This window comes from Lithobates pipiens, unplaced genomic scaffold (assembly GCF_037356315.1).
Source record: "Lithobates pipiens isolate NorthernLeopardFrog02 unplaced genomic scaffold, aLitPip1_a1.2 Scaffold_3, whole genome shotgun sequence".
Classification (NCBI taxonomy): domain Eukaryota; kingdom Metazoa; phylum Chordata; class Amphibia; order Anura; family Ranidae; genus Lithobates; species Lithobates pipiens.
In genome coordinates, this window is record NW_027507790.1 from 25544364 (window position 1) to 25560918 (window position 16555).

Here is a 16555-nt window from a genome sequence, read left to right on the forward strand (position 1 = left end):
ATTTTTCTTCATATATTTTGGCCAAAAATTTATACTGCTACATAGCTTTGGTAAAAATAACTCAAATCAGTGTATATTATTTGGTCTTTGTAGAATCCACAATCTATGGCGCCAATCTCTGAAAATTGATCACACCTGAAGTACTGACAGCCTATCTCATTTCTTGAGACCCTAATGCCGTGTACACACGACCAGACTTTTCAGCAGAAAAGGTCAGACAGAATCATTTAATCGGTTATTCCGATCGTGTGTGGGCTTTATGTGACTTTAAAAAAATAAAATAAATTCTGATGGACCTATAACATGTTTTAAATCTTTCCAACAATCAATTCCTATCGGGAAAACCGTTCGTCTGTATGCTATTCCCGACAGACCAAAAACGATGCAAGGGCAGCTCTTGGCTACTGGCTATTGAACTTACTTTTTCTAGTCCCGTCATACGTGTTTTACGTCACCATATTCTAAACGTACGGACTTTGGTGTGATCGTGTGTAGTCAAGTCCGTTTCAGTGGAACTCTGTCGGAAAGACCGACTGTGTGTACATGGCATAACAATCCAGGAATGTACAAATACCGCCCAAATTGCCCCTTTTTGGAAAGTAGACATTCCAAGGTATTTAGTTAGAGGTATGGTAAGTTTTTTGAAGTTGTCATTTTTTCCCACAATTCTTTGAAAAAATCAAGATTTTTTTTTTTTTTTTTCACAAAATTGTTATATTAGATTACTGTCAGGGCTGGCTTAGCCCTTCCTTCTCTGGGCTGGCTGCTCAGCTGTCAGCTAATTGCCAGCTCTCATCTCTCTCCACAGTTACCAGCTGTTCCTAATCATGCGCGTCTGACCTGCCTACTTAAAGCTGTCCAGCTCACTTCACCTCTGCCTTCGACTTGGTCACATCACAAGAAACCATCTCCTGCGGTTCCGTTTAAAGACTGGCTTGCTGACATCCCTTCTGGCTCCTTATCCTGCTTGCTAATGCTCTACTTGGATCCCTGACTTCTGGCCTGGCAGATTAACCAATCTGGTTATTGAACTCTGGCCTGGCTGACTACTCTATCCGGTTACTGGACTCTGGCTATGCTTTGACTACGCTTTTTCTATTTACCTTTTTATTTAATAAACAAGTTTGATTTTATTGTACTTCTGTCTCGGTCTGATTCATGGTTTCTGACAGTAGGCGAAGACCATGAATTCAGAAGATACAGTCAATCCACTTGTTGGTAATATTTTTTCCAGATTGGATGAGCAAGATCACCGCATGGATCAGTTTGCCATGGCGTTACAAACACTTCTGAGTTGCACGGTTCACCTGGAATCCCTTACGGTGGCTGCTCCGGTACAACCTGAGTCGCAGGCCGTCCCTGCATCTGTGCCAGTCTGTGCAGGCACCTGCCTCGAGTATTAACTCTATAAGAGGTATGTCTGGTTCCGCTCCGCTTCCCCAGCGATTTGGGGTGATCCAGTTCAATGCAGAGGTTTTCTCAATCAGGTTGAGATGTACTTCGAGATGCTGCCCCAGGCGTTTCCCACGGACAGAAGCAAAGTAGGTTTCATGATATCTTTGCTTTCTAAGTGAGCTTTGGCCTGGGCAAACACTCTATGGGGGACACAAAAACCTGTTGTTCTGAGTTACCCTCAGTTTGTGGCCTCCTTTGATATTCCCGCACGCTCCGCTTCTGCTGCCAAGTGCCTCATGTCCATCAAACAGAGTACAAGAACTGTTGCCGACTACACCATTGAATTCCATACTCTGGCAGCAGAGGTTGCTTGGAACAATGAGGCCCTCGTGGCTGCTTTTTCTCATGGTTTCTCTGATTCCATCAAGGATGAAATAGCAGCCCGAGATATAACCACTGAGCTGGAGAGCTTGATCTCGTTTGCCATCCTCATTGACTCCAGACTCAAAGAAAGACTTTCTCTTAAGGAGCGCTTGCGGAAGCCTCCTGTACTTTTGCCTCCGAGCTTTGTAGTCCCACCCATGCCTCCCTCACCTCCCATGCCTCCTGGTACCGGGTCGGTCAGTGAAGATGAATCCATGCACCTGGGCTTCACGTGTCTGTCTGCGGATGAGAGAGCCTTTAGGAGGAAGGAGAGATTGTGCCTTTATTGTGGCCAGGCAGGTCACTTTTTGAAGTCTTGTCCTACCCGTCCAGGGAATGCCCGAACCTTGAGGTCCTGTCATGGACAGACCTTAGGTGGCGTTGTTTCATCCCCAGTTATCCAGAAGGATAAGCCCCTGGTTTCGGTCACCCTTTCTTGGGCTGAGTCGTCCATCGAGATACAGGCTCTAATCGACTCTGGGGCTACAGGTCTGTTCATTGATGCTGCATTTGTTTCGCAGCACTCGATTCTGTTGCAGCTGCATGATACTCCACTTGCCATTGAGGCTCTTGACGGGAGACCTTTACAGCCTGCCCATGTGACTCATGAGACTGTTCTGTTGTCCATGGCCGTAGGGGCTCTTCACCATGACATAATCCAATTCCAAGTTATTTCCTCACCCAGGTTTCTGCTGGTTATTGGTTATCCTTGGTTACAGAGGCAAAACCCCTCTTTTGATTGGCTCCATGCTGAGGTTCTCTTCTGGTCACCACAATGCAGTGTGACATGCTTCCTGAAGGTATCCAAGGTCCTGTGCACCTCTTCACTCCCCTCCCTGCTGGAGGAGTACCACGATTTTAGAGAGGTCTTTGATAAAGGTCAAGCCAGTATTTTGCCTCCACACCGGTCTTGATTGCGCAATTGACCAACCTGGTGCCATACCTCTTCGTGGCCGGGTTTACCCTTTGTCGGTCTTGGAGGATAAGGCCATGGAGGAGTATGTTTGTTTCTGACGCACTTTCTCGAGGTTTCATCCGCAAATCCTAGTCTCCTGCTGGTGCTGGTTTTTTCTTTGTGAAGAAAAAGAGCGGTGAACTGAGACCTTGTATAGATTATAGGGGACTCAGTCGTGTCACGATTAAGAATGCCTACCCGAGGGGCGCATGCGCGAAGCTCGACATGGCAGACGCTCTCCCTTAGAGCTCCGCGCTCCTCGCTGCAAGATCGGATCAATATCAACCGTCTGAACCCGCATTTCGCCACGATATCACCCGGATCACCTTTGAGACAACACTGGCGTCTCTCGGGATGGTACTCACGGGACCGAAGGGCAAGAATAAGCCGAAACCCATTAAAGAAGCCCTGGCCCGGGCTTCCTCCAAAATGGCGGCTAAGGCCTTAGCTAAACACCACGCTGCCTCTCCTGCGGCCTCCGACCAAGCGGACAGCGGCGATGAGGATGAATCGGACTCTAACCTTGGTGGTTCCCCACCTCTACCCTCCTCAGGTATGTCTCAAACTGCCTTTTTGAAACACATGGAGACTATGCTCCAAAAGGCTCTCAAGGCTACATCGGAACAAATAACGGACAGGCTATCACGGGAAATCCGTGAAATAGGTCAGCGTACGGCTGACCTGGAGACAAGAGTTGATGACATGGAGCTCACTCTTCAAGAACACTCTCAAAACTTTTCTGTGTTGAAAGAGGAGAATGCCACCTTACTCTCCCGTTTGGAGGATGCCGAAAATCGCTCCCGCAGGTCCAAACTGCGCTTACGCGGCATCCCAGAATCTGTGGAAGATGTGCAATCTTTTACGACCGCACTGTTCCAGGAACTCTCACCTTCCATTCCAATCGAACGGCTGGAGTTCGACAGGATTCATCGTGCCCTCACACGCCGCCAAACGGACGGTCCCCCTCGGGACATTATTGTAAAACTACATTTCTTTCGCACGAAAGAGCAGTTACTGAATGATGCCCGTAAGAAAGAAGAACTGCTCTTCCAAACACATAAATATCAGCTTTTCTCCGACCTGGCTCCGCTGACTATAGCTAAACGCCGTGCCATGAAGCCTCAACTTCAAGTTTTAATGCAGCACCAGCTCAAGTACACTTGGAGGTTCCCCTTCGCCTTGCAATTTACACACCAGGGCCAGCAGCATTCGTGCTCAACTCCGGAATCCTTACAACATTTGCTGGAATCCCTTCGTCTGACCTTGCCGGTTCAAGTCTCGGAGACTGCGCTACCCCGCACCCCGGCTCGATCCACGGCTCATCCATATTCGGCTACACCGAAGCGCAACCCGCTGGACCCAACATCTATCCGTAAGGGGACACCTTCACGTCGTTCGGAAGATGCCTTTCTCAGCCCAAAGTCCCGCACGCCTCGCTGATATACCTGAGGGTGCTCCCTTTTTTTCCCTCAGTACTCTCAGAGTACCTCCTTGTGGTCCCGACCTCTGGACCTCCATTGTAGCCCTGCTGTTGCAGCACTTCCTTTATTGTTAATTTTTTTCTGTTTGTCACCTCGTGTTTTGTATACTTTCTTGTTTTGTTTCTCCATTTTTGCCCTTTTTTCTCATTTTTTCGTTCTCCACATTTTCATTTTTATTTTCCATTTTTGTTTTTTTCCTTTTGTTCTTAATTGTCAATGTGCTGCTATCTGGGTGACAATAGCTGGGTGTGCTTGCGACGCCCTTACTTAGGTGTCACACGAGGTCTCTACGTCCCCCAATGGGGATAGAGCTCTGGTTCAGTTATTCCTATTTTACATATATATATTGCTATATACTTTATTGACTTCATCTGTATGCATACCATTTCCACGAATATTTTTTTTTTGTGCTTTTTTTTCTCTCTCCTGTTTTTATTTATGTTTGTTTCTTTTTTGGTTGGTCTGCTGGGGGAGGCGAGGGGGGGGGCTGGGCGGGAGTTGGGGATGTGACTTGCTCGTCTCCCCTCCTCTCGTCCCGGCGCCCTGCCCCTCCCTTTTTCATTTGATATCTCCTTTCGCACCTCCTCCAGCACTCCACTTAATCAAGAGTGATGTATGTTTTTCAGCCTGCTTCCATTTAGGCTACTCGTGGGCTGGCTATTTCTCTCCCTTATTCCCCTCCTTTTACCCTCCCCCGTTTCCCCATTTTTTTTTTTTTTCTCTCCTCCTATTTCCCTCATCCCCCCCCCCCTCCCTTTCCTCTCCTCCCCTCACCCTTCCCTTGCTTTCCCCACACCCGCCCATTCCCCTTGCCTCCCTTCCCTCTGATCCTTTCTTTATCCCCCCCTCCGACCTGCGATAGTTGCAAATCCCTTATATTTAGAAGGCTATGGTCACTGCCGTTTATCTCCTGTTTAATTTATGTTACTTTTGCTCAAGATGTTGTCCTAACTTTAATTATATGGTTTTCATTGTTAGATCCGCTTGCAGTGGGGAGTTGTCACTGCTCCCCCACCTCCAGTGCTCTCCCTCTTCGGTCGGTCTTCTCTGGCTGAAGAGCTAGCGCACTATTTGGTTGGGCACTACAGATACTTTGTTCGGTTTTTTTTAAATCATTGTGATGCCCTACGTTTTGTACACTACTTCCCCTCTTTTCTTCTCCCCCTGCTGTCCTTTTTCTCCTTTGTGCTTCCTTCTTGCTTCTTTCTTTCCTTTTTCTCTCCCTTTCTGGCCAGGTGGCTCACCCTCCTCTCTTCACCCACTTTTTTTATATATATTTACCCTTCCCCGCTCGCATAGATGCCCCCTTTAAATATAATTTCCCTTAATGTTAAGGGACTTAACTCCCCTCATAAGAGAACAAAGGCCTTCCGCACCTTTGTTTCCTTGGGGGCCGACATTGTTGCCCTCCAGGAAACTCATTTCACTGTCCGCAACACCCCCAAATATTTTAGCTCCCGTTATCCGTTAGTGTATACCGCCTCTGCAGATACTAAACACAGAGGTGTTTTACTTGCTTTCCGCCACTCCCTGCCCTTCACATTACAAACGGAGATCAAGGACCCCTCAGGCCGCTATATTATATTGGTGGGCCTTTTACAGGAAGTGGAAACTACGTTTGTCTCCTATTATGCCCCAAACGTCAACCCGATCCCCTTTTTCACCCACCTCTTGCGGGTAGTTAAGACACACACCAAAGGCACGTTATTTATGTGCGGCGATTCAAACTTGGTACTTCATCCACATCTGGATAAGTCTCCCTACTCCCCAGATCATTATTCCCCTGCCTCACAACTTCGCAGATTGTTGCAACAACACTCCCTTTTAGATTCCTGGAGAGAGTGTAACCCATTGAAGAAAAATTATACTTACTATTCCCCCCCGCATAATTCGTTTTCTAGAATAGACCATATCCTTGTACCAATCGCATCCTCCCCAATTTTGCTGAAATCCTCCATACAACCCATCTCGTGGTCAGATCACTGCGCTGTTGTAACTACGATCTCGTCATTAATACCCCGCCCTGACAACAAATCCTGGTGTATGAATGAGGCCCTCCTTACTAACCGGTCTTATTGTCTCGATATTCAAACTGCCCTTAATGACTATCTTCAATTTAATGCTAGTCCAGACATTTCGCCGACCCTCCTCTGGGAAGCGCACAAACCGGTGATCAGAGGTACATGTATCTCGGTTGCCACTCATCTGAAGCGAGACAAAAGACTCAAATTACAACGGTTGGAGGCTGACTTCCAACGCCAGTTTCTACAATTTCAAGCGACCCCTTCTAAAGATAATAAGAAACAGCTTGAGGTGACCAGGTTGGAACTGGATCTGCTCTTGGCTGAATCTGCGGAGAAAGCTCTCCGCCGGTCCGGCCACAAGATCTATACTAAGGCCAACAAGCCGGACACTTTACTAGCGCTGAGTCTTCGGCGACCAGACCGTATACATAAACCTGTTAGACTCCGGCTGGCTAATGGCACTCATACTAGCAACCCTGTTAAGGTACTCTCTGAGTTCCGTAAGCGTCTTGCTAACCTGTATGAATCGAGGGGGTCTCTTCCCTCTTCTGAGGCGGAGATGCTCTTCCAAGATTTACCTATACCTTCGTTGCCTGATGCTAGTCGGGAGTCTATAGATAAACCTATCTCGGTTGAGGAGGTCCTTGGCACTATTAAATCACTTAAACCTCATAAACGCCCTGGCCCGGATGGTCTTCCTGCTGTATATTACAAGAAATTCGCATCCACTCTTGCCCCACTTCTTTCTAAATCCTTCAACGCCCTGCTCAAGCAACAATCCCTTGGCCGAGACTCGCTGACTGCCATTATTGCCATGATCCCTAAGCCCAATACTGACCACACCCTCTGGTCCAACTATAGGCCCATATCCCTTTTAAACGTAGACGTGAAACTACTAGCCAAAATCCTTGCCCTAAGACTCAACCCGATCATTGGAGGCCTGATACATAAGGATCAAGTAGGATTCATTCCTCGCCGCCAGGCTGCCGACAACATCCGTCGGGTGGTCCTTCTACAACACATAGCTATGTCTCGTAAGATTCCCATGCATCTTTTATCCCTTGATATTAGGAAAGCTTTTGATACGGTCTCATGGCCCTATCTTCACTACATTTTGGGACGTTGGGGTTTTGGCCCCAACTTCTTGCAATGGGTAAGTGCCCTGTATACTCATCCACAGGCATATGTTAAGTACTCGGGCTTCAGTTCGGAGTGTTTCCCAATTAGTAGAGGGACAAGGCAGGGTTGTCCCTTATCCCCGTTAATATTTGCCTTAGTAATTGAACCCCTTGCTGCCTTGATTAGATCTGATCCCAATATTCATGGTATAGAGGTCGCTTCTACATCTCACAAAATATGCCTTTTCGCAGATGACGCCCTGTTATTTGTTACATCTCCCCATGTCTCCCTGCCCAACCTTCTACAACTCCTGTCTAAATTTGCAAGAATATCTGGATTAGAGGTAAATCAAGAGAAATCCAAAGCCCTCAACGTGTCACTCCCTCCAGCGGTCCTCGACCTTATAAAAAGTAATTTCCCCTTTCAATGGTCCTCCTCCTCCATTTCCTACTTGGGTATCAAACTAACTAGTGACCCCGCCCATTTATTTCGTTCTAATTATCTCCCAATGTTTAAACACCTGTCCTCCATGCTTGACACGTGGCTACCTTTACACGTTTCATGGCTGGGGCGGATCGCGGCTGTGAAGATGTCATTGTTGCCGAAGCTGTTGTACCTGTATAGAGTCCTCCCGGTCGCGATTCCGCCATATTTCCACAGGGCGATCCAGAGTCGGGTATACAAATATATTTGGGGCACCCGGGCCCCCCGAGTCTCACGTTCAACCTTGCTCCGCAGTAAGCTCAATGGGGGTCTTGGTGTTCCCAATTTTCTCCGTTACTTTCACGCAGCTCAACTTGCTCAGTTGACCCTTTACCACGCGAAAACGGAGATCCCTCTCTGGGTAGCTCTGGAGGCAATAGATCTACACCCCATACATATCACTAATCTTTTATGGCTCCCCCCCACAGCCCGGGGTCCTATTTCTAATCCTATAACCCTACATTCTATGAAAATCTGGGACAAATTACGCAGACCTTTTAAACTGACTTCCCCACACCTACCCCTACTATCTCTTCTTGGCCACCCGCTATTCCCTCCCGCATTTTCTCAGCCTGCCTCTTTCCTGGCCTGGTCTCGTGCCGGACTGGAACGCGTGAAGGACTTCCTCTCGAATGGTGTCCTGAAACCCTTTCCATCTATACAAGCCCATTCACACCTCCCCTCCCGGGAGTGCTTTAGGTACCTCCAAATTTCCCACTTTATCCAAACCCTCTTGGGCTCCCAAAGGGTGATGAACAAATTGTCTCTCTTTGAGAGTATATGTGACTCAGATCCCCATGCCCCGGGCATAATCTCCAGTCTCTACGCGTATCTCACGTCCCCCTCACCCCTGCCTCCCTCGTATGTTTCTGCTTGGTCCAAGGACCTATCCTTGGACCTGGATGATAGCGATTGGTCAATGATATGGGCAACTACTAAGATTTCCTCACAGAATGTTGTTGCGCTAGAGGCCAGTTATAAAGTCCTCATGAGATGGTACCTGGTTCCTACCAGGATAGCTAAATATCTACCATCGTACTCCCCCAATTGCTTTCGTGGTTGCGACACAGGTGGCACCCACTTGCATATTTGGTGGACATGTCCTGTGGTGCAACGCTTCTGGGCGACAATATTCCATATGGTTTCAACTTTATTTGATGTGACCCTCCCTCCCGACCCGTCTTTGGCCCTACTTAATCTTCCACCCCGAGACTTTACTAAATCACAACTGCGTCTCTTTCTGCAACTCACTACAGCTGGCAAACAGACAATTGCAAAGGCATGGAAGTCCCCATTTCTGCATATTGCGGAAGTTAGGAATAGGGTCACCCAGGCTATGATACACAGCAAAATAGAGGCCACAATAGTGGACAGGATCCCGCAACATCTTAGGGTCTGGCGCCCTTGGCTAGACCATTTTCTTCCCCCTGGATTTGATAGTCAACTTTTGAAACCCTAAGCTTGGCTCATAAGGAGCCGGGGAGGCCCACACCCCTTTGTGACATCCTTGAGCCACCTGGTCAGTGCCACCTTCCCTCCCAACCCCCCTCTTTCCTTAGTTCCTTTTCTTCTTCTGTGTTGTATCCCTAGTTCTGGTTCTTCCCCTTCTTTTCTCTCTCATCTCTTGCTCTGTCTTACCTTTCTCCATTTCCCGATATCCTCTTTTGATAATGATGCTCAACTTACATAATATGTGTATGCTCACTGTTGTCACAGTAATCTGGGCAGAGCTCCGCCCTCCTACTTTTTCTAACGTTAATTGGACTCTGTCCTTGTGATACTATTGGTGATGTGAGTTGTAGGCCCAAGTTCTAATCCGCGCTTTAGCATGGAGTACATTTCGTATACCTGAATGTAGCCTGACTCTGTATCTATGCTTGATACTTTGATGTAATGTGTTATTTTTTCTCTGGAACATATGCTTGTAACAGTGACTGTTTGTTCTTTAAGCTTGTTATCAATAAACTATTTGAAAGTAAGAATGCCTACCCGATTCCATTGATTACAGAGTTATTTGACCGCCTCAAGGAAGCAACGGTTTTCACAAAGCTTGACTTGAGAGGGGCATACAATCTCGTGTGCATTAAGGAGGGCGACAAATGGAAAACTGTGTTTAGTACCAGAACAGGCCATTATGAATACCTGGTAATGCCTTTTGGCCTTTGTAACGCCCTGGCAGTTTTCCAGGAATTTATTAACAATGTCCTCCAAGATTTGTTGCAGTTATGTGTGGTGGTTTATCTCGATGATATCCTCATATTTTCGAAGTCCCCGGAGAGTCACCACACAGATGTCTGTCGTGTGCTTCAGAAACTAAGATAGAACAATCTCTATTGTAAACTGGAGAAGTGCGAGTTCCATTGTGAACAGGTTACATTCATGGGCTATGTCATTTCCACTGCTGCTATTTCAATGGACCCAGAGAAACTTTCGGCAGTCCTACAGTGCCCTCGACCCGTGGGTTTACGTCCTTTGCAGCGTTTCCTGGGCTTTGCCAATTAGTATCGGAAGTTTATTCGTAACTTCTTGTCTCTGGTCAAGCCTCTGACTGATATTACCAGAAAGGATGGTAACCCACAGAGTTGGTCTCCGAAGTCCATTAAGGCCTTTGAGACTCTCAAGGCTGCCTTTGTTTCTGCTCCTGTGTTGGCACATCCTGATCCTACGTTGCCTTTTATCCTAGAAGTTGATGCTTCTGAGACTGGAGTTGGCACCCTTCTGTCTCAACGTCCTAACTCTGTGAGCACTATGCATCCGTGTGGCTACTTTTCCAAGAAATTGTCACCTGCTGAGTGCAATTATGAGATTGGTGACAGAGAGCTGTTGGCCCTGAAAGAATGGAGACATCTCCTTGAAGGTACTACTGTGCCCGTTCTTATTCTTACTGACCATAAGAATTTTACATTCTTGTCTAAGGCTAAGCGACTCTCTCCCAGAAGGGCGCGATGGGCTCTTTTCTTGTAGAGCTTTAATTAAATTGTCTCATTCTTGTCCAGTACTAAGAATGTAAGGGTTGATGCCTTGTCACGACAATTTTCCTCCACTTCCAAGTCTGAGTCGGTTCCGGTTCCTATGAATCCTCCTGATCGTATCTTTAGCTACGGTTCGCACCAGTCTTACTTCTCCTTTGGGGGACAAAATTCTTGCTGCTCAGGTCCATGCTCATCCTGATAAACCTTATGACTGCTGCTTTGTCCCAGAGAGTCTCCATACTGCAGTGCTCCAGACTTATCATTCTCCCAAGGCAGCTGGCCATCCTGGGAAGAATCAACACATTTGGGCCATCTCCCAACAATTCTGGTGGCCTAGTCTACGGGCTGATGTTACTGCTTTCAATAGCTGCCTGTCCCATTTGTGCTCAGAGTAAGACTCCACGACACCTTCCAGTGGGCCTCCTACAACCCATACCCAATGGAGAGAGGCCCTGGACTCACCTGTCTATGGATTTCATTGTGGAATTGCCCAACTCCCAAGACAACACTGTTATCCTTATGGTGGTTGACCGGTTCTCAAAGATGTGTCATTGTATTCCACTTAAGAAGTTGCCTACCTCTAAGGAACTGGCTTACATTTTTGCTCGGGAGATCTTTCACTTACATGGGCTACCTAAGGTGATTGTCTCAGACAGGGGCAGTCAGTTTGTCTCCTGGTTCTGATGAGCCTTTTGTGTACAGTTGGGAATCCAGCTTGCATCCTCTTGTGTGTATTACCCACAGTCTAATGGGGCCGCAGAGCGAGCCAATCAGTCCTTGGAGCAATTCCTACATTGCTATATTTCTGACCATCATAACAACTGGTCAGACCTATTACCATGGGCAGAGTTTGCTCACAACAGTGCCTTGAATTCTGCCTCCCGATTGTCTCCATTTATGGCGAATTATGGTTTCCAACCTTCCATGTTGCCTGACTCATTTATTCCGCAGAGTATTCCTGCGTTAGAGGAGCATCTCGGTGGTCTTCATTCCACTTGGGTACAAGTCCAGGAGGCTTTGCGTCAGACTCCATGCTGACCGCTGACGCCTGCCTGTGCCTTCCTACCAGGTTGGGGACAGGGTCTGGCTGTCATCTCGCAACCTCCGGCTTCGTGTTACCTCACTGAAGTTTGCACCTTGTTTTATTGGGCCTTTCCGTATCCTTTGCAGGATTAACCCAGTGGCTTACACGTTGGACCTTCCTCCTAGTATGCGCATCTCAAATGTGTTTCATGTCTCCTTATTGAAACCATTGGTCTGTAACAGATTTACCACCTCGGTGCCATGCCCTCACTCTATTTAGGTTGAGAACCATGAGGAGCATGAGGTACAATCCATTGTTGACTCCAGTAGGTTCCGTGGCCGCATACAGTACCTGGTGCATTGGAAGGGGTACGGTCCGGAGGAACACTCCTGGCGTACATGCCCCTGTCCTCCTCCACAAGTTCCATAGACAGTTTCCCCTCAAGCCCGGTGGCCCTCTGAGGGAGAGGGGTCATTGAGGATGGGGAACTGTCAGGGCTGGCTGCTCAGCTGTCGGCTAATTGCCAGCTCTCATCTCTCTCCACAGTTACCAGCTGTTCCTGATCATGCTCTTCTGACCTGCCTACTTAAAGCTGTCCAGCTCACTTCACCTCTGCCTTCACCTTGGTCACATCAAAAGAAACCATCTCCTGTGGTTCTGTTTAAAGACTGTCTTGCTGACATCCCTTCTGGCTCCTTATCCTGCTTGCTGTTGCTCTACTTGGATCCCAGACTTCTAGCCTGGCTGATTACCTGATCTGGTTATTGATCTCTGGCCTGGCTGACTACTTTATCCGGTTACTGGACTCTGGCTATGCTTTGACTATGCTTTTTCTATTTACCTTTTTATTTTTTTATTTAATAAACAAGTGTGATTTTATTGTACTTCTAAGGCCGCGTACACACGGGCGGACTGTTCGTCCAACTTTGTCCGCTGAACAGTGTTTCAGCGGACAGTCCGCTCGTGTGTGGGCTTCAGCGGACAGTTTCAGCGGACAGTCTGACGAACAAAGTTTTTCGGAATTTCTGTAAGACTGTCCGCTGAAACTTGGTTTGAGCGGACAGTCCGCTCATGTGTAGGCTTGTTCGTCAAACTAAGTTCCGCGCATGCTCAGAAAGGATTTACACGCCGAAGGTTGCATTGCAGTGTATAGGACTTCGAATCTCTCGTCCCGTCGTACGTGCCGTTCACGTCATCGCGCAAGTTTTCAGCGGACTGTTCGTTCGTCGTGTGTGGTCAAGTCCGTTCATGCTAATTTTGAACGGACTGTTTGTCAAACTGTTTGACGAACCTAGTTGGGCGGACAGTCCGCCCGTGTGTACGCGGCCTTAGTTTCATAGCTTGTAAGGTTGAATAAAGACACCAGTCCATCCAGTTCAACCTGAGTGAGTGTCTACAATTGTCCCTGTACATTGCACACTCACATTGGTCCCTACCTTCAAGCAGCCCACAATCCAAGGTCCCCATTCATATACTAGGGCCAATTTTGGACAGAAGCCAATTAACCTACCCGCATGTCTTTGGTTTGTGGGAGAAAACCAGAGTACCTGGAGGAAATCCACATAGGCACAGGGAGAACATGCAAACTCTAGGCAGGTAGTGTCGTGGTTGGGATTTGAACCAGCGACCTTTCTTACTGCTAGGTGAGAGTGCTAACTACTACACCACTGTGCCGCCCGTATATATCTCTGTCTGAATCATGGTTTCTGACAATTACACCCCAAAACACGTTCTACTACTCCTCCTGAGTATGGTGATATCACGTATGAGACTTTTACATAGCGTGGCCACATACAGAGGCCTAATATGCAGGGAGCGCCATTAGGCATTCTTGGAGAATAAATTATACATATCATTTCTTGACTACCTCTTGCACTTTTGAAGGCCCTGGAGAAGTAGAACAATGGAAACTCCCCAACATTTTTGGAAATAAAACAACCCAATGTATAATCTATGAGGCATAATTAGTCCACTTGCTTCACATTCTTTGGTCCGAAGCTTTATACAAGGGGTAACACGCCTTAATCCTCCAGTTAGGGTGCCTCTGAACCCCTGGGATTTGAATTTGGTTCTGTCAGCTTTGCAGAAGCAGCCTTTTGAACCGATACATCAGATTCCCTTAGTTCTGTTGACAAGGAAATTAATTTTTCTGGTGGCCATTTCTTCTGCCAGAAGAGTATCAGAATTAGCGGCTCTCTCTTGTAAAGAACCGTATCTGATAATGCACAAGGATAGAGTGGTGTTACGCCCTCATCCTAGTTTTCTACCGAAGGTGGTCTCAGGTTTTCATCTAAACCAAGATATTGTTCTGCCTTCTTTTTTTCTAAATCCCTGTTCTACGGAAGAGAAGTCACTACATTCTTTGGATGTAGTGAGAGCAGTCAAAGCCTATCTGGAAGCGAAGGCTCAGGTTCACAAAACTGATGTTTTGTTTGTGTTGCCAGAGGGTCCTAAGAGAGGACGGGCAGCATCAAAATCTACCATTGCTAAATAGATTCAACAAGTAATTGTTCAAGCTTATGGTTTGAAGCAAAAGATGCCGCCTTTTCAGATCAAGGCACACACTACACTGGGGCTATTAGTGCTTTGTGGGTGGTGCATCACCAGGCCTCCATGGCTCAAATCTGCAAGGCCACAACCTGGTCATCAATCCATACATTCACCAAATTTTATCAGGTGGATGTGAGAAGGCATGAGTACTCCGCCTTTGGGCGTAGTGTGCTGCAGGCAGTGGTACAGGGTCCTCAGGTCTGAGTACACCCTATGTTGTGTGGTTCCCCTCCCCTCAGCATTGCTCTGGGACATCCCACCAGTAATTATTGAGTCTCTGTGTCCCGTGATGTACGAGAAAGAAAATAGGATTTTTATAACAGCTTACCTGTAAAATACTTTTCTTTTGAAGTAGATCACGGGACACAGAGGTCCCTCCCCTCTTATAATACACTTATATTGCTTTTCTACAAAACTGAGGTACCTCCACTAAGAGGAGGGGTTATATGGGGGATTGAACTTCCTGTCTAGGGTGTGCCAGTGTCCAATCACCTAGTGATACCCTATAACCCACCAGTAATTACTGAGTCTCTGTGTCCCGTGATGTACCTCAAAAGAAAAGGATTTTACAGGTAAGCTGCTATAAAAATCCTATTTTTGCCCTAAATGATGTAAATGACATCTCCCCTTCTGAACCAAGCATGGAAAAATGACCATGTGTTCTTTAATGATAGTGAGATCTCCCTATTCCAGGACTTGTCCCCTATCACCTTACGCAACAGGCGGGCGTTGCGCCCGCTCCTGGATGCACTCAGGAGCAAGGGGATTGTTTACAAGTGGCGCTTCCCCTTTGCCTTGCAAGCTATTCTGGATGGGAGACAATTTGTTCTGCGGATGCCGGATGAGCTGTCAGACTTTTGCAATGCCCTAAACATTCCATAAACATTCCATACACAGAGCTACCAGACTGGTATGCGGAGTTCAAGATTCCTCCGATAGACCGTACCCCTGCTAAACCTCCACCTAAGAGGAGCAAAATGGGAAAATCTGGAAACCTAGGCTCGAGCCGCTCGTCCCTTTCAGTTCACCCTCCTAGACACCGTGATTGCACCTGAGAAACCTGCTCGACTCGGAAGGTCAGATCATGCTTCCCCATACTGTAGGCATCACGTTTCAGTTTGTGTCTTCGTTGCTTTATTCCCTCATTGAGATCAAGACTCTCTCCAATGCTATGTTACCGCCTAGTTGATTTCCTCCCTCTCTCCTCGCTCGCAGATCTCAGGATGGCTGGACTGTTACCTGGGGGTTTTGTGTAGGTTTTTGTTTTTGTTTATTTCATTCTGTTTTTTTTCTCAGGATGGAGGTGGCCTTACATTTATGGGCCGAGAGGCTGATTGCCTGTTGAGACTTGGACTGAAGCTTTTTTACACCCCTGGACTATATTTTAGCCCTTATCCTGTGTCGAACTGTTAATTGTTTTATGCAACATTTGTATTTTGTATGGTTCTGTCCTTATACTGCCAAGGAACTATTACACGTGCTTTCTTTTTAGATTTGTTGGACTGCGGGGCCTTCTGATTATAGCTCTCCTATATGGAACTTAGTTTTGATATTTTTGTGCACATAGCAGATTGCTCATAGTTCAGAAGTATCCTAGCATCCTCTGCTCGGAGTTCCTCCCACCTACCCCACAGGTGAGTAGTGCCGTGCCGCTATTGCGACATGGATACTGCTCACATCCTACTAAAAAGCTTGCAGTTTTGCTTACTGCAGGCAGATTCTTGATTTCTATCCCCCGTTATACGGCCCGAACCCACGGGCTAGATTCCCCTCCCCCCGCATTTTTTCCCTTCCCCCTCATCCCTTCCCTGATCTTTTCTTTTTCTGCCTTTCCCCCCTTTTCTGTCTCTTTTTCTTACAGGTTGCAAGATTGTGAGGAGAGGGAGGTTTGTCCGCGCAATGGCGTATTCAGGGCTGGGCCACGGTCCCACTTTGATATCTCACAACGTCCGCGGACTGAATACTCCGGAGAAGCGCTCTTCCTTGCTTAGAGAACTTAATAAGGTAAAACCTATGTTCGTATTTTTACAGGAAACACATTTCCAATCCACTAAAATTCCTATTCTAAGACATAAAAATTTTCCCAAGGCATATCATGCCACAAACCCTATAGCTAAGACGAAGGGAGT

General features: G+C 47.1%; 1 protein-coding gene across 1 annotated transcript in view; it reads left to right on the forward strand.

Moving 5' to 3' along the window:
- Positions 1–16555, forward strand: part of LOC143940230 (dehydrogenase/reductase SDR family member 4-like) — a 185905-nt gene that overhangs the window by 83633 nt on the left and 85717 nt on the right. The window lies entirely within an intron of this gene.